This window comes from Canis lupus, chromosome 16, assembly GCF_048164855.1.
Source record: "Canis lupus baileyi chromosome 16, mCanLup2.hap1, whole genome shotgun sequence".
NCBI classification, from domain to species: Eukaryota; Metazoa; Chordata; class Mammalia; order Carnivora; family Canidae; genus Canis; species Canis lupus.
In genome coordinates this window covers 28,390,337-28,416,352 of record NC_132853.1, presented here as the reverse complement: position 1 = coordinate 28,416,352, position 26,016 = coordinate 28,390,337, and the positions used below count along the sequence as shown (strand labels likewise).

The following is a 26,016-nucleotide window of genomic DNA, read 5'->3' as shown; positions in this document are numbered from 1 at the left end:
GGGCTGCTCTCTTATATAGCATCTTTGACTATCCCAGGCCAACACTCTTCCTCACAGCTCTCCCTCTGCCCCAACAACTTAAGGATAGCTACTTTCCAAGTGTAACCCTTCTGTGCCTTTTGACATTTTGGTTTCTCAGGCTTGACATCTTTGAGATATGGGTCGAATGGAACTCAGAGCACAGCTTTCTCCAAAGAAAGTCTTTTTTTTTTAATTTTTATTTATTTATGATAGTTACAGAGAGAGAGAGAGAGGCAGAGACACAGGCAGAGGGAGAAGCAGGCTCCATGCACCGGGAGCCCGATGTGGGATTCGATCCCGTGTCTCCAGGATCGCGCCCTGGGCCAAACCGCTGCGCCACCCAGGGATCCCTCCAAAGAAAGTCTTGTCTGAAGTTTTACTTCGTTTGTAACCTAAATACTCTTTGCCATTTATTTTGTAAATCCTGGTCTAGCACTTCACTTTGTTATTTGGTATTTATTGTGATTCAGCTAAAGCTTCTATTTTAACATCTGATTTCATTTCATATAGGACACACCTTGAACCAGAATGCTTCTACTATCTGAATCCTAAGCATTACTATGACGTTTACTCCTATTTTAAAACATTTTTGGGGAGGTGCCTGGGTGTCTCAGTCAATTAAACATCCGACTGTTGATTTTAGCTCAGGTCATGATCTCAGGGTTGTGAGATGGAGCCCAGTGTAGGGCTCTGTGCTCAGTGGAGAGTCTGCTTGAGATTTTCTCTTCCTCTCCCTCTGCCCCACTCCCCCACGCTCTCTCTCTCAAATGAATCTCTCTCTCTTTTTTTTAAAGATTTTATTTGAGACAGAGAGTCAGAGAGCATGAGCAGCAGGGAAAGGAGAGAGAGAGGGACAAATAGATTTCCCACTGAGCAGGAAGCCCAATGTGGGGCTCAATCCCAGGACCCTGAGATCATGACCTGACCCAAAGACAGACACTTAACTGACTGAGCCACCCAGGTGCCCCTCAAATAAATAAATCTTAAAAAAATTTTTTTTTCATCATGATAAGTGTACTCTTTAATCTTCATCATCTATTTCCCCATGCCCCCACCCACCTCGGCTCTGGGGAACCATTGGTTTGTTCTCTATAACTAAGAGTCTATTTATTGGTTTCTCTCTCTTTCTTTTTACTTTTACTCATGCATTTACTTCTTGTTTTCAAGCATAGGACACTTTACCATTTGGATATATTTCCTAAGCCCCACCATTTGGATCTTACAGATTCAAATCTAGACTCAAGTGAGAGAGGGGGGCTCTAATTTAAAAGAGAGGCAGCAAAAAAGAGAGAAAGATTGAGAGAGAGGCAGCATTTCAGCTGAACTCTAAGGTCTTGGGGCATCCCTGTATGGTCTTCTAACACTGGAGGAGAGTTGCTCTCACTTTCAGATTTCTAGTGTCCCTGGGTTATGGTGTGAGATGGTGGAGCAGGGGCAAAGGTACACATCTTCAACAGCAGACTTTGCTGGGGATTCCCTGCAGGAAGAGGCAAGAGCCAACAGAATTCCAAAACTTTGGGCATACATAACCTTGAGCATTTTACTTCTGAGTCTTGGTTTCCATATCCGTAAAATGAGAAGTAAGGATCCCTATGTTCCTGATCACCAAGAGCCTAGGAAGTGCATTCTAAATTGAGATGTGGGTCACAAGTGTCTGGAATAGTTTCTTATAGTTACTCTACTTAGTCTCTCATCTTGGACTGTGCAGACCTTAAAGTCAGGGCCTATGTCATATTTGTTTTTCTTCTGTCCCAATGTGAGCACAATTTATTGGATGGAATTGTGACGCTGTTGGCTTGGGTCTCTTTGGAATGCTTGTGGTGTGGATTTGCTCTACAGAATCACATGTTTAACTTACACGTGCTCTCCATCATGCCAAATCTGCAAAATGTGCATGAAGGACCAGTACTACTCCAACTTCATCATATCCCACAAAACCCAAGTCAAAGCCCCGTTAATAATTGACTTGAGGGCACCTGGCCATTAAAAGTCTGCCTTCAGCTCAGGTCGTGATCCCAGGATCCTTTGGGGCTCCCTGCTCAGCTGGAAGACTTCTCCCTCATCCTCTGTCTGCTGCTCTCCCTGCTTGTGCTCTCTCTCTGTGTCAAACAAACAAATAAATGAGTAAATTCTTTAAAAATATAAATAATTGATTTGATAACTTTGTTTCATTTTCCAAGATATTTTTTGAAATGTTGGGCCCAATTTTCTTTGCTTCTACTTTTGTTGTGACTCAAAGTCTTATTCCTGAAAGAGTTTCCTTCCTTTCCCCCTTATTCTTTCAATAATGTCCTTTTTATCTTCACTTGCCTCCGAGTGTTTGGTGCGCCCTGTGAATTGTATTCATTCGCTGAGACGGGTGTGGAAGAAGCGTAGGCCAGGAAACCCCAGCAACCTCCATAATGCACGGGAGCCTTTAGTTTGGTGATTACTACAATTGTTACCTTGTGGAACAGTGAGCCATTAGCTGGTTCTCACCCCCCTATTAGTATTACCCTGTAATTTAATCACAATTAGACTCCTAGAAACATAGACAGAGGAAACAAGCGGGCAAAGGAGTCAGATAGCAGAAAGCAACAGCATTTAGGGGTTCTAATCAAAGGCATTGTTTTCGGAAGGTGCGGGGCCAAGAAGAGGGAGGTTGGAGCTCGGAATGAGGTAATTGGGCAAATGATTAAAGGGACTTTGCATTTTACTTTCTGGTATTGGGGTTGGAGTCTACTGGGCATTGATCTCTGGGCTGGGTCAAGCTGGGTTTGTTTAATAACTATAGGGATGAGGGGTGCCTGGGTGACTCAGTCAGTTAAGCATCTGCCTTCAGCTCAAGTCATGATCCCAAGGTCCTAGGATCAAGCCCCATGTTGGGCTCCCTGCTCAGTGGGGTGTCTGCTTCTCCCTCTCCCTCTCCCCCTGCTCATGCTCACTCTCTCTTGCTCACTCTCTCTCAAATAAAGAAATAAATTCTTTAAAAAAAAGCAATAGGGATTTAAAAAGGCCTTGAGTGGTGACCCCCCATGTCCCCTTCACCTTCTTTCCCTGGAATCTGTGGGAGGAAGGTCTTAGAGAGGATCCTCAGAGGAAGTGTTTCTTTGTTTCATCTGGCTGCTTCCCTTGGGGCCCAAAGCAAGGTCTTGAATGTATGTTGAAATTGACCTCCTTTCTGAGGGGTTCACAGAGGCTCAGAGATACCATTTGCATTGGCTATGTGTTCGCTGGGGAAGTATGGATGTGGGCAGCGGACACAACCAGGGCTGGAAGTAGGGGCATTGTGAAGTAGAGGAAATTAGACCTTTTTACAGGACTGTTGTCCTACTCATGTCTCAGAAACCTGGACTGCAGTGTAGAAAGAAAGAACCCCAGAATCTGAGTCCCCAAGTGGCAAGGAAAATATTATATCACACTCCAACATGGATTGGTCCACAAAGAAAAGAGCCAAGTGTGTAAGTTCAGCACAGCCCAGTCCCTATTCATTCTTCAATAACAGTAGCCACCTTTGGCCAAAGTCAAGTTATTAATGGCACAGTTGGCTGAGGCCATGGCAGGGATATGGCAGGGGGAGGAGGGGAAGGGTGACTGGAACAAGGCAGGGTGAGCAAGAAGCTGGGAGCCCAAGCAGCTGTGAGCAACATCATGAAACACCTTGGAGGTCTCCCAGTTCCCTTTACTCCACTTCTCCTCTTACCACTTAGGATCCAGTCCTCCAGCAAATCCGCTAATGTGTTCAATAACAGAACATCCTCAAGGATATTAGAAGTTTCTGGTATTCCGGGATGTTCTGGAAGTCAAGGGTCCTTTTCCCAAATCAGAAGGCAAGCCCTAGGTGCCTGGGAAAGAGGACTTCTTCCTTCTGACTCTCTTGGCCTCAAATTCTCCAATTCTCATGGTAACCTTGTGATTCCCAAGTTGGGGGCTTTCCAGGACAGTGCTAGTTTTAAATATTGTATCCTATTGTCTTCATAAGTACTTGTGAGGCCACATGCCCTGATTTTGTTATGGGAAAAAACTGTAAGTACAGTCCTAGTTCAGAGCATTTCTTGTCCAGCTGAGTCTACATGAATCTTGCCCTTCCTTAGCACCTAGGCACAGTGGCATTTGGAAGATTTGTTGGAATCCCAGCTAAGGAAAAGTTAGCTTGCAGGTTGGTGTGGGAGCAAAAGTGACCTCCTGTTTTTTGAAGCTTTATTCTGGAAACCTCAAAAGGTATGCAAAAACCCACCCTCATTATGGACTAAGATTCAGACTTGTTTTCACCTGTGGTATATGGCTTTCAACTTTTCAGAATTCTCTCTCCCCCTGGCTCCCTGATAAAAGTCCCTTTATTAGAGAATAGAGCCTTTTCCTATAGAATGAGAGATGAGAGTTAACTGGCCTCTTCCTTCTGGGGCACTGTTTTTCACACTGAAGTTCTCAACCCACTGTTGGGTCATGAAATCAATTTATGGGTCCTGACCTTTGGCAAAACATTGAAACTCTGTATAAATTTGGATATAGATATATATATACATATAGATATGGACACAAAATAGAAGAGGGAAGGGAAAGGAACAGATCATACTTGATTCGGATGAGTACTGCTTCAAGAAACATTTGTTTCTGTTTTATCTACCTGTGTGTGTCTTATATGTGGGTCACAACATAAAATGTATTTTCTCCCCCATGGGTCATAGTAAAAGAGTTGGACGGATACCTGGGTGGCTCAATTAGTTAAGTGTCTGCCTTCGGCTCAGATCATGATCTCGTGGTCCTGGGATGGAGCCCCTTGCTGGGCTCCCTGCTCATTGGGGAGTCTGCTTCTCCCTCTCCCTCTGCCCCCACCCATTCATGCTCTCTCACTCCCTCAAATAAATAAAATCTTTAAAAGAAAATAAGAGACCACTCTTGTAAAAGAGGTCACCTTGGGATCCAAACTGCTAAGGCAGACCATCCCCTGAGAGCTGGTTCCTCTGGGAAAAGGGAAAGAATCACAGGCTGCTGAGCACCTGTGTGAAAGGAGCCTGGCCAAGGGCGGGAGGACAGGGAGTGCAGGAAGGAAAGAGGGAAGGGAGGCTTCTGAGCTGAACCCATTCCCCATCACCTCCAGCTCCCCATGACCTCCGCAACAGCAGCCAGGATGCACTGAGCACCAACAGTGCGCCAGCACTCCACCAAGTACCTTAACTGAGTTATCCCTTTTTGAGTCTCACCATATCTGCCAAGATGAGTATTGTCTTTACAGTCCCCATTTTATTTTTATTTTTAAAATTCTTTTGAGGGCAGCCCAGGTGGCTCAGCGGTTTAGTGCTGCCTTTGGCCCAGGGCCTGATCCTGTAGACCCGGGATCGAGTCCCACATCCGGCTCCCTGCATGGAGCCTGCTTCTCCCTCTGCCTGTGTCTCTGCCTCTCTCTCTCTCTCTCTCTCTCTGTGCGTCTCATGAATAAATAAATAAAATCTTTGAAAAAATAAAATAAAATTCTTTTGAATAACCTCTATGCTCAACATGGGACTGGGGCTCACGACCCCACAATCAAGCGTTGCATGCTCTACCTACTGAGCCAGCTAGGCACCCCTACCATCCTCATTTTAGAGATGAGGAAACTGAGGCTCAGGAGGTTGAATAACTTGCCTGAAAACACACAGCTTGTATCTAGCAGACAAAACTGGGTATCACACCCAGGTGTGCCTGATTTTTCAGCCCATGCTCTCATGCAGTCACAGTAGGCAGTTGGTTTCTGGCCTGGTGTTGATCAGTATCAGTGATTAAGTTGGGCCAGCCAGGGGCCTTGCCAGTGGGCACAGGGTAGGCAGGGCCAGGGAGTGAAGGAGCCTGCCTTGGGAGCCCTGGGCCAGGGGCTGGTGGCTGCTCCGGTAGCAGAACCCTCCCCCAGCCCTGCTCCCACTGGTGGCAGGCGGCAGCTTTGCCACCAGCAGAAATCGCTGCTAATTATAACCAAACAATGAGCAATCACAGCCCGCTGGCGGTTTAGCTGTCATTAGAGGTCTGGCAGGCTTTTCATTAGAACTTCCCTGCAGCCTGAAGGCTGCGGCAGGAGCTCTGGGCTCCAACTAACTTCTCCCACTCCTCCTAGCCTGGGCCCCCAGTTCAGTGAGGGCTTACTGAGCTCTTGCCCTGTGCTGGGAGGGTGGGGGTGGGGACCCGAGGCAAAACTTCACTCTGGCCTTTGGTGAGCTCACCATCCCCCCAGCAGTCTCTTGATTGGAATCCACAAAAGCCAGGCCCACTTAGCCTGGCAGAGAGGAGAAAGGTTTTGAACAGTGCTGTGTCCTTGGCTGCTTCTATCTGAAGACCTTTCTTGGGCACTGCAAAAATTTATTTTCTGCTATTTGATAACATGGAGCATCGCTTCTTGGCCTTTTGGCTAAGATCAAGTGATAACATGGAGCACAAAAATATTTGCTCCGTATAAAGGATCTCTAGTAGTGCTCATTTCTATGGAACATTCCAGGGAGAGGGACTCTCAGGATTTTGAGAAGCATAAACCTAGGTCAATAAGTCATTGGAGGCCTTGGAACCTGGAGGAGTTCCTCCAATGCCTGTTTTGAGGGCTCAGGACTTAGGGAAGGGTGTGAGGGAATAGACAGCCCCAGATGGTGGAGCAGCTGCCTCTGGTTTGGGAGAAATTTACTCTGTTAACCCTGTTAACACTTCCTGGGCTGAATTGTGGACAGGTGGATCCTTGGCCAAAACTTCAAAGTAGATGGCATTTGCCTTTGCCCCTTCATCCCCCTCTTATCTTTCCTGGCATTTCACTTCCCTCCAGTGTGCCCTGGGGACCATTCTTCCTGCTTCTATATTAGGGTTTCCTTGTCTGCTATCAACCAATCACTTAGGTCTTAGTTGAAAAGTCATCAAGATACTATCCTTCAGGGGAACCATCATGGATGTTAGGGAGAGTTGGGGCCTATTCCCAGAGGAATCTATAATGCCTCCCTAGCAGAATGCTTGCCCAGAGCAATGGAGCATGGTATATGTTTGTGGGGTGAATGAAGGAACATCCGGGAGAGACATGAGAGTACCTCTAGTCCTCATTTCCCAGGTGAAGATCTAACCCAGAGCTGAGTGACCAACTTGGTCACTTGGGACTGAGGGGATTTCAGGACATGGGATTTTCACTTTTAAAACCCAACAAGTTGGGGCACCTGGGTAACTCAGTCAGTTAGGCATCTGATTCTCAAATTCAGCTCAGGTCATGATCTTGGGGTTGTAGGATAGAGCTCCATATCAGGCTCCATGCTCAGCGGGGAGTCTACTTGTCCCTCTCCCTCTGGCCCTCCTCCCACTCTCTCTCTCTCTCTCTCTCTCTCTCTCTCAAAAATAAATAAATACAATCTTAAAAAACAAAAAACCCAAGTTGGTCACCCTGTAAGAAGTGATAAGTAAACGGACGTGGACAGAGTAGATAGGTAACAGAAGTTGGCTGCATTTTGTTCATCAGAAAGATGGGAACAGACAGAGGCCTGTTGGAGGGCAATTCTTCTTTTTTTCTTAAAAAAAACAAAGATTTTATTTATTTATTCATGAGAGGCAGAGAGAGAGGCAGAGACACAGGCAGAGGGAGAAGCAGGTTCCATGTGGGGAGCCTGATGTGGGACTCGATCCTGGGACTCTGGGATCACGCCCTTAGCTGAAGGCAGACTCTTAACCTCTGAGTCACCCAGGCATCCCAGGGAGGGCAATTCTTAAAAGAATAAATAGTTGTGGCCACTAAGCAGAACAAAACAAATTTCAGTCTTATCGGTAATATCAAAATACAAACTAAAGCAATTTTCATTTATATTCAAACATTTAAAAATACATGAACACCTTGGGAAACTGGAAGTCTCATTCATTGCTGGCAGAGTATAAACTTCTGTTTTTTTTGGGGGGGTTAGATTTTAATTTTAAGTAATCTCTACACCCAATGTGGGGCTTGAACTCACAACCCCGAGATCAAGAATCACATGTTTCATCGACTGAACCAGCCAGGCACGCCTAAACTGTTTTGGTCTTTCTGGAGGATAATTTGGTACCAAATAAAAAAATGTCTTTAAGATATCCATGCCCTTTGACCAAATAATTCTGCTTCTTAAAATCTGATCTGAAGGAAATAGAGATATGATCAAAGTTTTGGGTACAAGGATGTACCCAAAGCTTATTTACTCACAACAGCTTCATAATAAAGTCAAGTTGGAGGCAGCTTAAATTTCCTTTTAGGAAGCCAAATTAAAAAAAAAAAAATCCTCTTGATTTTTAAGCAAAGCAATTCAACTCTCCTTATGTTCTTCCCTCAACTTCCAGCTTCTGTCTGAAAGCTCATATTTTAGACTCAGACAATTCTTTCTTAAAGAGGAATTTTGGCCTGTACAGTATTTTTTTTTTCAGCTACCTCTAGCTTGTACCACTCACATAGGGTATCCTGTCCCCTGGCGTAGTGACTCTGGTCAGAGTATTTTTGGTTGCAAATAACAGAAACCAACTCAGACTATCGCAAGAAGGAGGAGGAGAAGGACCAGGAGGAGGAGAGGGAGAAGGAGTAAGAATGGTAGCAGGGAGGGTTTGCCTAAAATCCTCTGGATGGGCTGCAGTTTCGATAATTGGATCTTACTCTCATTTAACACAAATCTGAGTTTGAGTCCCTAACTCTGGCCCTTACTGGCCATGTGTCCGTAAAGTTGATTAACCTCTCTGTACCTCAGTGGCTTCATCTGTAACAAGGGATTATTGGTATCTTATACAGCACTTACCACGTGGCAGGCTGTGGTTTAATAAATAATTACCTGGTTCTGGCACAGAGTTCCTAAAAACCATGGAATTTCCTGAGTGATAGGAGTATCTTATGTTGCTCCTAATGAACCACTCCTAATGACCACATCTGAGTTTATGCTGATGAGATGACTCAGGTTGGAACCCCTCGATAGCTTCAGGATAGAGGCTAGCCATCAAAAAGACTAACAGGTATGATTAGAGGATGGGAACTTTCAGCCCTACCCCCCAATTTCCAGAGAGGGAGGAGGGCTGGAGGTTGTTCAAGATAAAAACTCTTGAACAACGAGATTTGAAGAGCGTCTGGGTTGGTGAATATATCGTGTACAGGAAGGATGGTGCACCACGACTCCTCAGGGACGGAGGCACCTGCACTGGGACCCTTCTGGACCCGTTCTATATACCTCTTCATCTGACTGTTCATTTGTATTCTTTATAATGAACCAATAAATGTAAGTAAAGTGTTATCCTGAGTTCCGTGAGTCATTCTAGCAAATTACTGAGCCTGAGTGAGGGTTGTGGGAACCTCCCAATTTGTAGTCATCTGGACAGAAATGTAGGAAGTCTGGGCACCCCACTCATGGCTGCCATCTAAAGTGGGGGCCATCTTGTGGGACTGGGCCCTTTAACCTGTGGGATCTGATGCTAACTATGTGTAGATCGTGTCAGAATTGAATTGTTGAACACCCAGTTGCTGTCAGAGAATGTTTCGCGTCAGAAAACACAGTCAGGCACTAAGCATGAAGTGTTAGCTCTGTTAGTCCTTTTATCAAGCCTCTGAGATATGTACTATGATCTCATTGTATGTGTGTGTATGTGTGTGTGTGTCCTCAGATCCTCTGCTTCCCCTCCTCTTCTATCAAGTTTTCTCAGAACCTTGATTCCCTCCTAACTTGGGTGTGCACTTGACTTCTTAGGTGCCACTTCCGTCTTCACATGGCTACCCTCCCCCCAGACTCACAGACTAGAACCTGGAATGTCCCCTCGAGGCCCACCTGCTGTCAAGTTCTGCCCCCTGTTAACTTACTCTCTTCCCCAGTGCTCCCCATTCACTGAAGACCTTATAGCTTGTTCACTGTCTTTCTCTCCATCCCTCTATTCAGCATCATCCTGGTCCCTTCAATATCTCTTAAATGATCTTGCCAATACTCCGCCTCTCTGTTAATCTCCTTGCCACCAATGACCTTTCCCTTCTGGCCCACTTTGGTCACCACCTCCCACATCTCATCCTAGATCTTGTCACCAGCATTAATTGTGCCATGTCCAAATATCCCCATTTTGAGTTGTTCTTTCTGGCCACTACCTCATATCTGTTCAATTTGCTTCCCATTCCTGCATTCCTCCACCTTCTCAGGGACTTCATCTCTTCATGATTTCCAGTCTATTCATTCATTTCTCTAGACCACCACCTCCCTCCCTTCTCCGCTTAGAGTGCATGGTCCATTACAATAAACACATTTTCTTATATCCTTGTCCTTTGTAATGATATTAAAATATGTCTGCAAGTTCTTTGACAGTTGTTTCATCTTCTTGGGGTGCCATAATGAAATGTCATAGACTGGGTGGCTTCTACAACAGAAATTTATTTTCTTGCCATTCTGGGGGCTGGAAGTCTAACGTCAACGTTCTGGCCAGTTTAGTTTCTGGTATAGACACTCTTCTTGACTTGCAGATGGTAGCCTTTTTTGCCATGTCCTCACATGGTCTTTCCTTGTGTGTACATGGAGAGAGCAAGCAAGTGACCTGTGTCTCCTCTTATACAGACACTAATTCTATCAGATCAGGGCCTGACTTTCATGACCTCATATAACCTTAATAACTTCCTTAGAGACTCCATTTCCAAACACAGCTACACTGAGGGTTGAATTTGCGGGAGACACAAACATTCAGTCCATAACAGTAGTCCTCCCTTCAAAAGGTGGAATCTAATTCCTTCCCCCTTGAACGTGGACTGGACCTGGTGACGTGCTTCTAAGGAATAGAATGTGGCAAAAGTAATGCAGTGTGACCCAAGTCTAGTCGTAAAAGGATAGCTTCTGCTTAGTTCTCCCTCTTGGATTGCTAGCTGTGGGAGAAGCCATATGTTTGATGGTAAGGACACTCAAGCAGCTTATGGAGAGGCTCACATAGAGAGGAACTGAGTCTGTTTGCCAACGGCACTTCTGGCTTGCCAATCATGTGTGCCATCTTGGAAGCAGATTCTCCAGCCCATTTGAGCTTTCGGATGACTGCAGCCCAGCTAACATCTTGACTACACCCTTATGACAGGTGCCGAGCCAGAACTGCTCAGTCAAGCTGCTTCCAAATTCCAAGTTCTGTCTCATAGAAACTATGAGATTATAAATGTCTATTGTTTTAAGCCACTAGGTGTTGGGATATTTTGTTTAACAGCAATTGATAATTAATACAACCATCTTGACCTTCTTCTCTCCCAACCTATAGGCCTAGTAAAACCCTAACATGGATCCAATCTTTTATCTGTTCCACACCTGCACTCCAGCTGCTGAATGTAGCAAAAGGCCTTCCTTTAAAGGAATGTTAAAGTTATGACTTCAACCTCAGAGGACCACATCCTGCAGAGCAATCCTACAATCTGCCCCCCTAGGCAAGTCACTATCCTATTCCTTGGGATAACTGCATCTCACTCCTCCCTTCTCAGGTCTTCACACAACTTCCCCTGCTTCTCACTTTCAGACATTGATATTATATTTTCCCTATTGAGAACACAGAAATCAGAGAAAAAAAATTCTTATTCTCCCACTACCAAAAATCCCAACCTTCCTGATTCAAGCTCTCCCACTCACTCTGCTTTCCCTCCTCTTACGACTATGTGTCTGAGGTCGGGCTCTTCCCTTGCACACTGGATCTCTTCCCTTCTTGCTTATTAAAAGCGATTATCTTTTTCATCTGCATTGTCAAATTTTCTCTCTTTTGGACCATTCACACCAGCACAGGAATGCACTTTAACTCTGATCTTTAAAAAACGAAATCCTTGGCTCTACCTTCCACTTCAGTTACTGCATCATGTTTCTGCTAACCATTCATAGCAAACTTAAAAAAAATTACTGTTTTGGGACACCTGGCTGGCTCAGTTGGAGGAACATGTCTCTCCATCTCAGGGTCATGAGTTCAAGCCCCATGTGGGTGTAGAGATTACTTAAAATAAGTTAAAAACAATTTCTTAAATTGTATACTGTTTTTATCTCCTCACCTCCTATTCTCTGTTACACTTACTCCAATCAGCCTTGTTCCCCCTACCATCACAGTGAAGCCACGTTGATCATGGTTCCCAATAATTTCAATGCTGACAAATTCAATGGTCAGTTCTCTGTTCCAACTTGACCCATATGGTGCAATTTCCATCACTTGATCACTGCCTTGTTGAAAGGCTTTCTTCAGTTGCTTTCAGATATCCCAGTCAACCAATCTTGATTTCTACTTTATCAGCTCTCCCTTGTTCATTTTCTTTTTCTTTTTTTTTAAAGAGTTTATTTATTTGAAAGAGAAATAAAGATAGCCCATGTGCACATGAAATTGGGGGTGGGGCAGAGAGATATGGGGAGAGGCAGACTCCCCACTGAGCAGGGAACCTGATGAGGTACCAAGGTACTCCATCTGAGGATCCCAGGATTCCAGGATCCCAGGATCCGGACACAAATCGTGACCTGAGTTGAAGGCAGACACTTAACCGACTGAGCTATCCAGGCACTCTGCCCTGGTTCATTTTCTTTTTTGGATTCACTTACCCCTTTCACCAGCATTAAGGTTGGGATGCCCTGGGGCTTAGCTCTTGGATATCCTTTCTCTCTTCTCTCTTCTCTCCCCTGCCCTTCTCTCCTCCTTTCCTTCCTCCTGGGTGGCCTGATCTAGTCCCATGGCTTTAAACACCATCCACACACTGCAAGATCCCCTCCTTATATCTCTAACCCAGAGCCTCTCCTGAGCTCAGGATGATGAAAGGCAAAGTATGTATGTCTTCAGCTTCCTCCCTTTGGGGCACATTTCTCCCCATCTCTGCAGTTTCTTTCTTTTCTGATCTTCAGTTTATTCATACTCAGGGGTAACTGATAGGATTACAGTGTTAGCTAGCACTTAGTACAGTGCCTTGAGCATAATGGAAAATTAATCAAATGTAACAAAATTACACCTTTCAGGGAACAATATTTACATTTGGCCAAAGGCAAAGTTATGCCTTTCTACTGATGAAATTTCAGGTATGGGCAGATAGATTTGGTTTCACCCTCATCAGGCCTGGGATGGAAATGGGGGATGTGAGTGTATTTTTGAGGGTGAGAGGCTTTTCTACAATTGCTCAAATCATGTTGATCACTGACTCAATCTTTCCGTAGGAGGTCCTTGATATTTCTCTGTCTTTTGGTCTCTTTGTGGTCAGGATAAGGTAGATTGACTGACTAGAGCAGCAAAGCCACACCCTAAATTTTAGTGGCTCCTGCTTGGTTGTGGCAGCCCTGTTGTTAGATCACAGCTGTGACACTGTGGATCCACAGTGTAGATTCTTTTTCCACTTAACTTTTCAGAGAGATGCTGTTCTTTAGCCACTGACTAAACCCTTAACTTGGCCAACAGTAGTGGGTATTCTGGTCCAAAGATGCAAGTTAGACCTTGACATTTGACTGAATCATCTTTGAAAATCTCATGTCAGATCCTCCATAAAAAAAGACTATAATCCTACCTCCCACCACTCTCTACATTGATGAGATGAGACACAATGAGGCATCAATGCCATGGAAGTCAGGGGCACTAGTCAGTCTGGGTCCCATCACTCCAGACTTGGATGAAAGGGATGTTTACAGGTTCCAGGGAAAGCAGAAGAGTGAGGAAGCAGGGGAGGTAGTAACGAGTTGCAAGGATCAGCAACAACAGGAACTTGTTACTACCTCTAGGCTGAAGAGGCTGGTAAGGAGGAGTGACCCGATCCCAGGGGCAGCTGGGAGAGGGCCTGGGACACGAGACTTGGCCAACCATCAGCCCACCAGATGGGATCTGGCAAAATAAACATCCTGACCTCTTCTTCCTTCCCATCTCCTATCAATGCCCCCTAAGCCAGCCAGAAACCAGAGGGCAAGAAAGCCTCTTGGTATAGACCACTCAGCTCAGCCTCCTGGATCTTAGAGCAGGGTGGAGACAGCTGGAGAGTAGAGCTGGAGAGGCCATTGGAGAATATTCTAAAGACTTGTTCTGAAAAATAACTCCTGGAGTCTAAGTTATTATTATAAGGTAATGTTCTCAAGACAAACTCCTATCTCCACCAACAAATACAACTAAAGCTGATGTTCTGCTTCAAGATGGGGTATGTGATAGTTAATTTGTGTCAATTTGTTTGAGCTAAGGGATGACCAGATAGCTGGTTAGACATTATTTTTGAGTGTATCTGTGAGGTTGTTTCTGGAAAAGAATCAGTGGACTGAGAAAAGAAAATCCATCCTCATCAATGTGGGTGTTCATCATCAAATCCATGGAGGAGCCAAATACAACAAAATGGTGAAGGGCAAATTCTCCCTCTCCATCCCTTTTTTAGTAGTCTCTAGACCCCACATGGGGCTCAAACTGACAACTCTAAAACCGACCAGAGTCTCATGTTCTACCAATTGAGCCAGCCAAGCACCGCTTCCCTCTCTGTTTTTGATATAGAATGTCTGTCTTTTCCTGCCCTTGCACACTGGAGCTCTTGGTTCTCAGGCCATCAGGCTTGAACTGAATTATACCACCAGCTTTTCTAGTTCTCCAGCTTGCAGATGGCAGATCATGGGACTTCTTGGCCTTTGTAACCATGTAAGCAATTCCTTTAATACATCTCTTATATATATTTCTATATATCTTATTGGTTTCGTTTCTCTGGAGAACCCTAATACACAGTATTAGAATAATCTATGTGTGTATGAGACTGCAAGTCTGTTCCCCAATAATGCTTATGTGACAGGGACAAGATTTGTTGAAGTGTGAGTGTTCTACAGAGAATTTTATCTTGGTAACTTTGATGCTCAGATTTTCTCAGATGGAGAATTGGGAGAATGGCTGTGGAGAGAGATTGGAGGCAAAGGGGAAAGACCTGGAACAGGAGGCTAAATCAGCCTTTGGAATCAAGAGCTCAGAGAAAGGGGAGACATTTGGGTACTGGAGAGTGTATAGAAGCTTTTGACATAGAGAAGATCCTTAAGTAGCTGTGGATGTGCCAGATTTAGGGAGGAGAAAAGGGGGCTATAGAAAAACTTTGCCAGTGCCTGGGTGGCTCAGTCGGTTAAACATCTATCTTCAGTTTAGGTCGTGACCCCAGAGTCCTGGGATCAAGTCCTGCATCGGGCTCTCTGCTCAGCGGGGAGCCTGCTTCTCCCTCTCCCTCTGCTGCTCCCCCCAGCTTGCTCTCTCTCTCTCTCTCTCTAATAAATAAAACCTTTAAGATAAAAACTTTGCAAAGTGCTTATGTCTTTTCAAGGATGCTAATACATGATTGCAATTCCTTCTTAAGTGCCTTTTAGTTGCTGAACCATATTCCTTTATATGAGTGTCTGAGGAGAGCTAAAGGCCCATAGGGAACCCATAATTTTATTGGAGTTACACTAAAAAAACCTTCTGGATGGTTTTGGCAAGTGAGGACTGGTCAGAAACCACTCCACACACCACAATCTCTATGCTCAGAGCAGTAGCTCATGAGCCTGGAATGTTTGAGGACCCAGCTTCCTTCCAAGCTGTTGCTCCTTACATAGGACTGCTGTAAAAAATGGAAGGGATGACCATTCTACTCTTTCTGTACAGAGGCCAGAGAGGATTTCATGGTCACACAAAAGACTAAAGGAGAAAGGAGACACAGCCCTGGTCTCTGACTCTGTGTGGCTTGCATTCTGCTCAGTTGACTGCCTGCAGATTCTCTTCCTTCCCTTTTTAGAAAGCAAAAATCCATTTCTCCTTACCATCCTAAGAAGGCCCAGGCTTTTGCAAAAGGCCTGTCTGTGTGGGACAAGACTGGAACACAAGCTTTTATAAAATCATTTCTTTGGAGTCCTTAATCTCTTTCTTGAAAGTAGTTTAAATTGTCCAGAGTTGGGAGGTGAAGCCCAAGGACTAGGAGTTAAGGTCTGAGCATTGAGGCATGCCATCTCTACCATGTTCTGAATTTCCCAGCCAGGCAGCACTGCTGTGTCAGAGGCTCTCATTGGGATGCGATGTTTCCCAATGTGGGCTAATGAAATGTGGGAGACATTGACTGAGGGGTTCTGGAAAGAAGCTTCCACTTTTTTCCCACATCATCAAAAGTGCAGCTTGCCCTCTCTCCTAAGTGGGGATGAGTGTGCATACAGCTTTGGTTGCTACTAGCAAGACCACATGGCAGCCTTGAAGGCTGAAAATTTTCACATGAAGTTGACACCAGCAGGAAGGACGGAGAGACCAAAAGCAAGCAAGCAAACAAAAACTCATAGGAGGGACGCCTGGGTGGCTCAGTGGTTGAGCATCTGCCTTCAGCTCAGGGCGTGATCCTGAGACCCTGGAATTGAGTCCTGCATCAGGCTCCCCACAGGGAGCCTGCTTCTCTCTCATCTGTGTCTCTGCCTCTCTCTATGTCTCTCATGAATAAATAAATAAAATCTTAAAAAACAAAAAACTCAGAGGAAATTGATCGGACCCTGGGTGGGCTTTTGCCCACCCATGGCGAACTGTTTTATCCTCATGGTCCAGTAGATTCTTTTTATTGCTTAAGCCAGTCTGAGCTGTGTTTTCTGTTATTGCAGTACAGACCATCCATCCTCCTGATACCTTGTGTGGCAGCTTAGACTCTGTGCTGCAGGATCAGGAACAGGAAGGCGGAGTCTGGGTCTGAGAAGATCCTGTCCAACAAGGGTGATAGGTCACTGTGTCACTGGGTTTTAACTCTCTTCCTTGGGGAGGGAGGGAAGGTCAGTTAAGTTCATCTCATAGCTTGTGGCCAGGGGTGACAAGTCTGTCATTCAGCAAAGGCACAGCTGAAAAGACGCTTCATGTGCTTGAACTGCCAGAGCCATGTGGGCCAGGTGTTCTCTACTCCCAGCAGGTCTGTGGAAAGACGTCAGGAAGTCCATAAAACCCTGAGACTGCATGAGGACTTTTTGGGAAAACATTTTCATCATATTTTCAAAAGGAAAGAATCACTGCTCTGTTTAAATGGTATAAAGCCTTCTAAACCCACTTGCCTGGCTTTCCCCTTGTCATAAAACAGAGTGACTACTCCTCTCTTCCTTTTTTCCCCCCAGAGGGGATAAACATCCAAGAGATTGTAGATGGTGTATAAACCCATTAGACGGAGAAATCATGCTTAAATGATCAAGAACTGTGCTGACTTATTGGGAGGGTGAGCAGGGCGCATGTTGTGAGGTGAGAAAGTCCATCTGGAGGTGAAGGCAGACATGAGCATAGGTGAAGGAGAATGATGAAGATCAAACATGCCCTCTCTGTAGGACATCCAGGTATATGGATACACATGAACATGTATCTGTGCATGCCACATGCCATGTATATATGGGATAACAGTGAACATTTGTACTGTCTGCTAGTTTTCAGTGGGCATTTCTGTAACACTGCCTCAAACGGGTCATGGGAGCTGGGTCTCACATGTTTTCCCCAGGTTCAGAGAGTTCAGGGCTCAGGGTCCTCCAGTAAATGGTGGTGCTGTTACCCAAATTCAGGTGTTCTGTGTTCTCTCCTGGTGCTCTATCCTTTATAGCAGTGGTTTCTAAACCTGACTGGTCAGCAGCACATCTGGATGCTTCCCTGCAATGTAGAATCTTGGACTCTTCTCCAGCCCTTGAAAGGCTGATTCAGTATGTCCAGGACAGGGCTGGGGATCTGCATTTTTGGAAGCATTGCCAGGTAAATCTGAATACCACTTAGATTTTGGGAACAACTGCTATATATTAAGAGCACTACGTGTGTGTGTGCGTGCACACAAGCACCACACACATGTTCTCCGATAGGCAGGCCTAGCAAACCTGTAAGATAGGTAACATATTTTGGATGCCTCTCATCTCCTTTTTAAGGGCTCTTCTACCCTTGGGCCGTTTTTCCTGATGCCTCACAGTTCTTTTGCTAACCTCTCTTTAGGTAGCAGCTTAGTCCCTTTTAGGGGTTGGTGCATCATCCCAGTAGACTCTTAGGGATGGAGAATCATCCAAGTTCAAAAGTAGTAAATCTCTGATGGTAGAATTTCAGGCTTTGGGACAGGCCAATGGGTATGAGAGTTGTTTTAGGGAGAGGAGACATCTTATTGTGCTGTAAACAGTGGTGGCGTATTTGCCATGGCAGCTCTCTGCCACAGAATTCCCTTGTGTATTATCATACGTTTGCATGTCTACCATACAAATATAATACCCACAAAACTCTCAGAATGAAAAGCAAACACATATAATGAGCAGGTGGATTTTTAGAGTGTGCAATCTTTTTTAGGGAGAAAAAAAGCACTATGAAAGCATTTTCAGTGTCAAGTCTCAGCACAAGGCATGCTCTTGAAGCTGGAAGAGAGGCATCCAGAAATATGAGTTTGTCATGGAAACGCTGACAGAGCTTCAGCAGAGGGATGCTCACAGGTGCAGCCTGGAATGGCGCGGTCTCTTGTGGCTTATTTACATTCTGACTCACTGAATGAATTCTCTTTTCCTGTTTCCTGGCCCTGGAAAGCCAGCTGGCCTTCTGGATCTGGGGAGTTCTTACCAGAAGAGTGGCTCTGTCTCTCTTGTGATGGTTTTTAGACTTCTGGAGCAGGGAATAGAGATGGTCTTAGGATCAGTTTCACATCTGGAAGAAGGGGTCGGGAGGGAGCAGAGAAAGAAATGAGGGAAGGGGGTGGGGAGGTATGAAAGTAGGAAAGAAGGAAGGAAAACATACTGATTCCAAGTGCCAGGCACAGCCCTAGAAACATAAGCACCATCTACGTGTCTTTATCACCATCGGCTCATGGATTAGGAAAGGTTATTGCTCTGTTACTGGGGAGGAGACAGGCTGACAGCACATAGACTGTGAGCATACAACTCAGCTGTGGGTAGACTAGCTGGCAGCGTGGTGTAAGGGTTAGGAGGTTTCCCTGAACCTGCCACCTTTGTTGATGCCCAAAGCAGGACACAAAGGCCTTCCCTTTCACAAGAAAGCTATGAAAGCAATTCTTCCTGGGAGAGGCTGCGAGGTGACCACCCTCCATCCTGTCAGGGGCAGGTGACTTGATGTAGACCCTGTGCTGTGGGCCAGCATTGCTGGAGGTGGAGCACTGGGTCCTTGGAAATAGGGGCTCTTTCTTCTTCCAAAAGGGGCCCCAGGACTCCGGCAGGAGCTGAGACGGGTATCAGCCGCTTTAGGGAGCCCATGGGGGCAGGGCCTGAGAGCCTGGGGGAGAGGGTTGGGAAAAGGAAATGTGGTTTCTGCCTGTGCAGTTTCCATTCAGTGGGGACGTGTGGCCCCTTAAGGGCTCCCAATCCAGTTCTACAAGGGGGAAGGGGCTCACTGCACGTAAGTCCAAGAGAGATGAGAGAAGGCACGGCCACACAGTCCAGGGCTTCCCAGTCTGCAGAGAAAAGACTCGTTTCTTCTCTCCTGGCCATAGGCTGCCCCACCCTCGACCAGCCACGTCCAGGATCAAGCTATCAGCCCCCCTGGCCTGTGGCAAGCACTGGGGTGGGGTAGGTCCCAGGCAGCGTGGTTCCAGGCCTCAGGGCACCCTCTGTGGCCCTTTCTCTCCCAGCTGCCGGCTCCCGGGGGCTGTGCGGGGGGTGCTGGCTTGCAGTCAGGGCCTCTCTGCTCTGGCCCACCTTTCCTTCTCCACCAGGAGCCCCGGGAGCCAGGGAGACACTCCGGGCTGGCTCTGACACGTATTTGCTGCTCAGTGTGCCAGGCGATAGAACTCACTCCTCTCCCTCTTCCCTTGGAGGTGTTGATAGTAACAGCAGAGCGGCGCTGCCAAGTTGGCAGGAGAACAGAGCGACTGTGCACTGCGGCTCGAGGGGGGCGGGGAACCGCCCGCCAGCAGAGGGCTGGGCCAGAGCGCCAGTTTGTTTATCCTCCAGGCTGGCAGCCGGCGTCTTGCACGAGCAGGGGAGACTGTGCTGGGAGGTGGGAGGCTCCAGGGGAGGCCCGGGGCAGGGGGGCAGGCTGAGGCGTCAGGGTGCTGCCACAGAGGATGGGGGGACCTCCTCCCCAAGAGGCGTGCCAGGCCTCACAGGCACAGTAGAGATCCATCTTTGTTCTTGCAGCTGCTGAAGCAGCCACGGAGTTTCCAGACTGGGGTGGACCTGGGGTGGGAGCTGGCGGGTTCTGAAGCTGCTTCCCCCGAGAGAGGGAATCTTAGGAGGGGGCACCCAGGCTGTCAAGTGGACCCAGGACCTCGGGCAAGTCATTTGATTTCTTTGAGCCTCAGAGATTAGTAGCTACTTCAGAGCTTTGTGTGAGGATTCAACAAAGGAATAACAGCAAAAACTTATCTTTCTACCTGGCAGATACTATGTTAAGAGCTTTTGTATGTAAATACACTTAATCTTCAAATGACTTTACCAGGTAGGTACTGTTATTCCCATTTTATTAATGAAGAAACTGAGGCACAGAGAGGTTAAGTAACTTACTCAAGGTCACAGAGCTAGTGAGTAGCAAAGTTGGGTTTGAACACAGTCACATGTCACTTAGGCCATGCTCCCAGCCCTTATGCAAACTGCATTCATACTACAATAGTCCTTAGCATAGTGCCTGGCATAGAACAAGCATTTAATAAATGTGAGCCCTCCCCCTCACCCCAGAGCAAGTCCAGATAGGGGACCCAGTCTCCTGACATCCTCCCCAGGGACTCCGTGGGGCCCTACAGTTGTCTTCCCCTTCCATCTTTGGCCTGCACTCTTTCACTTATTCTAGGAGCTGGAACAGTTCCTCCTTTGGAATGAGAGCCACTGGCCTTCCCTGCTCCCCTCCTCCTCCTGTCCCCTCCTCTTGCTGAGGCAGAGCAGAGCAGAGCAGAGCAGAGGAATTCTCAGCTTCTTCTAGTTACCCTCAGCCTGCAAAGAAAACAGAGTCTGCTGTGTCTGCTGCCAGTTCCTTGCTGGTGACAGCCACAACCCATTTGCTCAGCACCAGCCCCAGCCCCTGCTGTGGGGAGAGTGGGGAGCCTCAGGCCAGACTCCGGTGCCCTACATTAGACCCTAGGCCGGTCACTTTAGGGCGGGACCTTGGAGGCTGTTCAAAGGGAGAGAGCTGGGCCAAAGAATTTCTTGCAGACTCTTTTGGCTCTAAGAGCCGACTGAGGGTTGATGTGCTACAATTCATAGTCTCTTCCTAGGGTAGGAATTCCATTGCATCGATAAGTTCCCATAGTTGGTTGGGGGTGGGGGGAGTCCATTAATGCAGCCTTGCAAATTAGCAACCAGCTTTAGGAATCCACTAAACTGAGCTACTGGCCACCCTTGCCTCTTAGAAGGGACCAGAGAAAGAGTCCTTTGCCACTTTCTGGGGAGCCAGAGCTACCTCTGCCTGCTGTGAGATAGCCAAACCAAAGCCAGGAGTTTGGATTACTGACTGCTTCTAAGGCCCAAATTCCTTCCTGAGACAATTAAACCCCAATTATCAGTGCTGGGGGAAAGGAACTGCATGCAATGTAGACATCTTAAAACAGCACCATTTTGTTATGTGTGTGTGTAAGTATCGTGGGTATCTTAGCTATGGATTTACCTCCTAATTCTTTCCTTCAGGTCATGACTGATGGCAGGCCAGCCCTGAAGCAGAGGAATGCCCAAAATGACTTTTAAGAGTTTCTTCCCACTGGAAGCCTCCATAGAAATCCAGAATGAGCAAGCAGAAGTGGGTCGGGGTTCGATTTTCCTAAAGAAGCCCTGAACTGGAGACAGGATGCGTTGACTATTTATTTATTTATGAGGCTATCGATTATAATGCAGCTTTTCCACAGGATCCTGGGCTGGAGTTGGGAGAAGAATCCTCTTACCAGTTAGCTTCCTTTGCCTGGAGATGTCAGGTTCTTAGATAAGCTGCCCCCCCCCCCGCCCCAGCTCTTCCTCCACTCACTACCCCTTCTGTAACCCTCACCCCTGAGCTCACTGAGGGGTGGGGACTCCAGACAGCCCCCCTAGTTTTCTCTTTCTTTTCTTATGTCTGTATGTTCTGGGTTCCTTCCAATATTGAGGACACACTTGAGCACCCTAAATCTTAACAGCAGGGCATTGCTTAATTTGGGTACAGACGTCAGGGACCTCGGGCTCACCCTGGTTGTGAGCTGTTAATGACCTCTGAGATCCTTCCAGCAAAACTCTTGTTTTACTGAGAAGGAACAGAAGCCAAGGGAAAGTGATTTCCCCAAAGACACACAAAGAGAGAGACGCATGAGCTAGACAAGAATAGAGGCCTCCTGATGCTCCAGGTAAGGACACTGAGTGCTTTACTAGGTGGCCTTCCTGTCTGGCCCTCTCGACCTAGGGTTGGGAATGGTGCTGAGCTAGTAATCCTTCTCTGGGAAGCTGTTCCCTTTTGCAGGCTTTCCTTAGCTTGTTTTGTGTTTGATGAAATATTTGCTCTCAGTCTGCCCTATTCAAACATGGTATTGACGGGGCTCTGTATAACCCCAGAGCAAAACAGAAGCTCATGATCATGATTATGAGCATGCTCAGCCTCTCCTGGCTGAATCCACCCTCCATTCCCACCTCCCTTCCTATCTGCCACCTTTCCAGGGGCGTCTCCTAGGCTTTGTGCCCCAAAACCAGGCTTCAGATTGGCAGGGAGTCCCATGTCTACTTGTCCTTGGAAAAGAAAATGAGGGCTCTCCCTTGGCCCTATTTCCAGGGCTGTCTGCCAGAGGGGCAGGAACTGGTTTTTCTAAGTGGGCAGGATCCAGGAGACAGGCTGATGCACCAAGACCCAAGGGCTGGCTCCCCTCTTTGGATACCCTGAAGTTTGACCTCAATTGAACATGGCTCTAAAGATGAGGAGGACTACCAGTTGGGCCTAGGCAGGCACTCTGCACTATGTCATTCTACTTCTGTTCATTTTGGCATCCAGTGTTCCAAAGTTTAACCCCAGCCAAGTTTACCAATTTCATCTCTTTTTCATCCCTTTTCACAGCCTATTTTGTAGCCCAAAGGAATTTCATACAAGCCCCACACCTTCTTTCTGTGTCTCTATCATTCTAGAATGCCTTACCCTGTTCCACACACGCAGAAAACCCATTTTCTATGCCACTTTCCCTGAGTATAGCAGCCGACATCCACAGCAGCTGGACACTTGATCTTTACAAGAACCTCAAGATTCTCTTCATTTCTCTGTGGAGTTACATAGTTAGTAGGTGGCAAAGACAGGATTTGAACCCAGGTCTGTTGTCCCAGAGTCTGTACTCTCAGCCGTTGCACGATATTGCCTATTAAGAAACAACTACTCTTCCCCAAATTATCTTCCTCGTATCTAGGATTTTACTTGCACTCTCCTTATCACACATTACTTTTTTATGTTTTTTTTACTGTCACTGTTTACATCATATACCTTAACTTTCTTACTAACCTATAATCTCCTCAACAGTAGGGGTTGGGACACACATTTGGTGTGTCTCTAGCACCTGGCCCTATGCTGACACATGGCAGGGGGCCATTAAAATGTGTGTTGGATGAAGGAGTGAATACATGACTGAATGGATTTGAATCATGGTGAGGTCTAGTGTCTGCCCATGATAGAGTAGGGAGTTGGAACTTACTTTTCTGAAGGACCCAGCTTTACACTTCCTCGATAAAGACACCATGGGAAGTGAAGGGGACGGAAGTGTTTCATCGATGAGTGAGGTCAGGAACACAAGCCCCTGCACGTCTGTAATTACAGAGCTTCTTCATGCTGGCAGCATGCTGGGGAATGTTTTCAGTTCTCCAGGTTGAAAACTGCAGGTATTCCTGATTGCTTTGTGTGAACTGACATAGCTATGAAAGGAAAAAAGAGAAGAGGATAATACAACTTGTGAGCGGTAACTTTGCTGAGCACAGAGTCTGCCCTGAGAGCAAGGGCCTCCAGCATGTATCCCACCTTCAAGACCCACTTCATTAGCTCAGAGGGGACTCCAGCCACTATTTCTGTGCTGTATGGACTCTTTGGGGATCAGGGACTCCACATGGAGCAGCCTGTGGCAGGGTGGTCTGTAGCAGGGTAAAGGGCAGGGTCAATCCACTGAGAGTCCTTCCAAGTTGAAAAAGGATAACAGGAGGCTCTGAGATTCAGGGCACTGGACAGAGGGCCTGGAATGTGGGTATCACCTACAAAGATGCATATTTGTGTGTTTGTCCATGTTCTCCTGAATGTGTCAGAAGCCATGAGGGAGGCCAAGATGGGACTGTCTTGTTTTCAGGGACTTAAAGTCACCTGCTGGGCTCACTTTCCTCAAAGCTCTATTCAGGATTCAGCTTTTCTGGTCCAAGGCACAATAGGCAGATTAGGGTCCTGGGAGGGTCATGGCTGAGAGGCTGGTTTCCCCACTCTGCCCTCATGTAAACTCACCCTAGTTGTGAGAAGATAGGTTCTTACCCAGAATTTCCAGCCTCATTCCCATAACTCTGTGTTCATCTCCTGGCCAAACAGAGCAACAGCCTAAAAACCTTGCCTGTGCATGATATTTTTATTTTGATACTTGTATTTTTAAAACCCATGCACATCCATTATTGCCTTCCAATCTTTTTTTTTTAAATAAAGCTTTATTTATTTATTTATTTATTTATTTATATTTTTAAGTAGGCTCCATGCCCAACACAAGGCTCTAACTCACTACCCTAAGAGCAAGAGTCACATGCTCTATGCACTGAACCAGTCAGGTGCCCCATCACCTTTCATTCTTATAGCAACCTCTCCAGAGGTGCAGAAAGCTGATTCTTTTGATTATAGAAGAGGAATTTAGGCTGAGAGAGGCCATGTGACTTTGTTTTGGGTCACACAGCAAATTAGTGATGGAAACCCAGGCATCCCTCCTCTGGCTTCGTGACTCCAAGTACTTCCCTGCCTTAGGTTCTGTATCCCCATCTCCTCATCTCCTGTCTCCTCAAAGGAAATTTTCACAGGGAGGCTCACACTTTATTAGCAACATGCACATCAATTCTCTTGGTACTAGGTAGACAGCAACTCAAAATGGGCACCCTTCTCACCTCCCTCCCCCATTCCTATCTACCCACCCCACCCCCATCCAAGAGGAAGCTCATTTCTGGTGAGAATTCTCAATATGGCTCTTTCTGAAAATGTTGGGGCACATGCCAGGGAACTTTTCTGGGAGGAAATTCAGCACTATTTGCTCTTCCTGAGAAAGAGGAAGAGACTGTGGTGGCCTGGGTCTCCATAAATAAGCCAGTGCTGGCTTGGAGCAGGACTGAAGACAGGGCAATGTGTTTGCAAGTTTCCTTTTGCCTCATTTCCCAGATTGGGAACCTAATGGTCACTGGGTGACCATTTCTTTGAGACTTAGAAGTCATTTGGTCCCGTGCTGCTCTCTGAAACTTTATCTGGCTTTGGGGTGTGTCATTCATCAATTCATTCATTGACTCAGCAAATACTTGTTGACTGACTACTGGACACAGGTCAGCCTTTCCTCTGGATACCACAGTGAAGGTGACAAGCAAGATAATCAGTCCGGAAAAGGACACATTTGGCATAGCTGTTGGGGGTGGGGTAGAGTGAGGTCAAAATAGAAATGTAAAGGGAGGTCAGAGAAGCAGTGTAGCTGGGAAGGCCTCTTGGAGAAGAGACATCTAAGCTGAGGATAGAAAGATGAGTGGCACGTCAAGAAACCAAGAGGAGAAAGAGTGCTCCGGACATGGAATAGCAGGTGTAAAGGCCAGGAGCCTAAAAAGCACCTGGTACATTTAAGGAATGGAAAGAAGTACATGGGGCTGGAGTGCAGCATGCAAGGAGCAGAGGAGGAGGGTGGTGATAAAAGATGAGGCTGGAGGATGAGACTAGGACTGGGTCACAAAGCCTTGGAAACCATACTGAGTGGAATGAGTTTTATTTTAAGGACAATGGGGGATCCCTGGGTGGCGCAGCGGTTTAGCGCCTGCCTTTAGCCCAGGGCCCGATCCTGGAAACCCGGGATCGAATCCCACGTCGGGCTCCCGAAGTAGGGAGCCTGCTTCTCCCTCTGCCTGTGTCTCTGCCTCTCTCACTGTGTGTGACTATCATAAATAAATAAAAATTAAAAAAAAAATAAAGACAATGAATGGTTAAGCCACTGACAGGGTCTAAAAAGATGTGTGACTTGTTCAGATTTGTGCT

General features: G+C 46.5%; 1 long non-coding RNA gene across 7 annotated transcripts in view; it reads right to left on the bottom strand.

Annotated features, from left to right (window-relative positions):
• LOC140606447 (uncharacterized) overlaps positions 1-26,016 on the bottom strand; it is a 46,569-nt gene that overhangs the window by 7,457 nt on the left and 13,096 nt on the right. For 2 of the 7 annotated variants that reach the window (XR_012008761.1, XR_012008764.1), the window contains exons 2-3: positions 23,471-23,687; positions 22,927-23,045 (exon numbers count right to left, since the gene is read on the bottom strand). This is a non-coding gene — a long non-coding RNA (uncharacterized lncRNA). The other 5 variants (XR_012008765.1, XR_012008763.1, XR_012008762.1 and 2 more) reach the window with 5 other exon arrangements.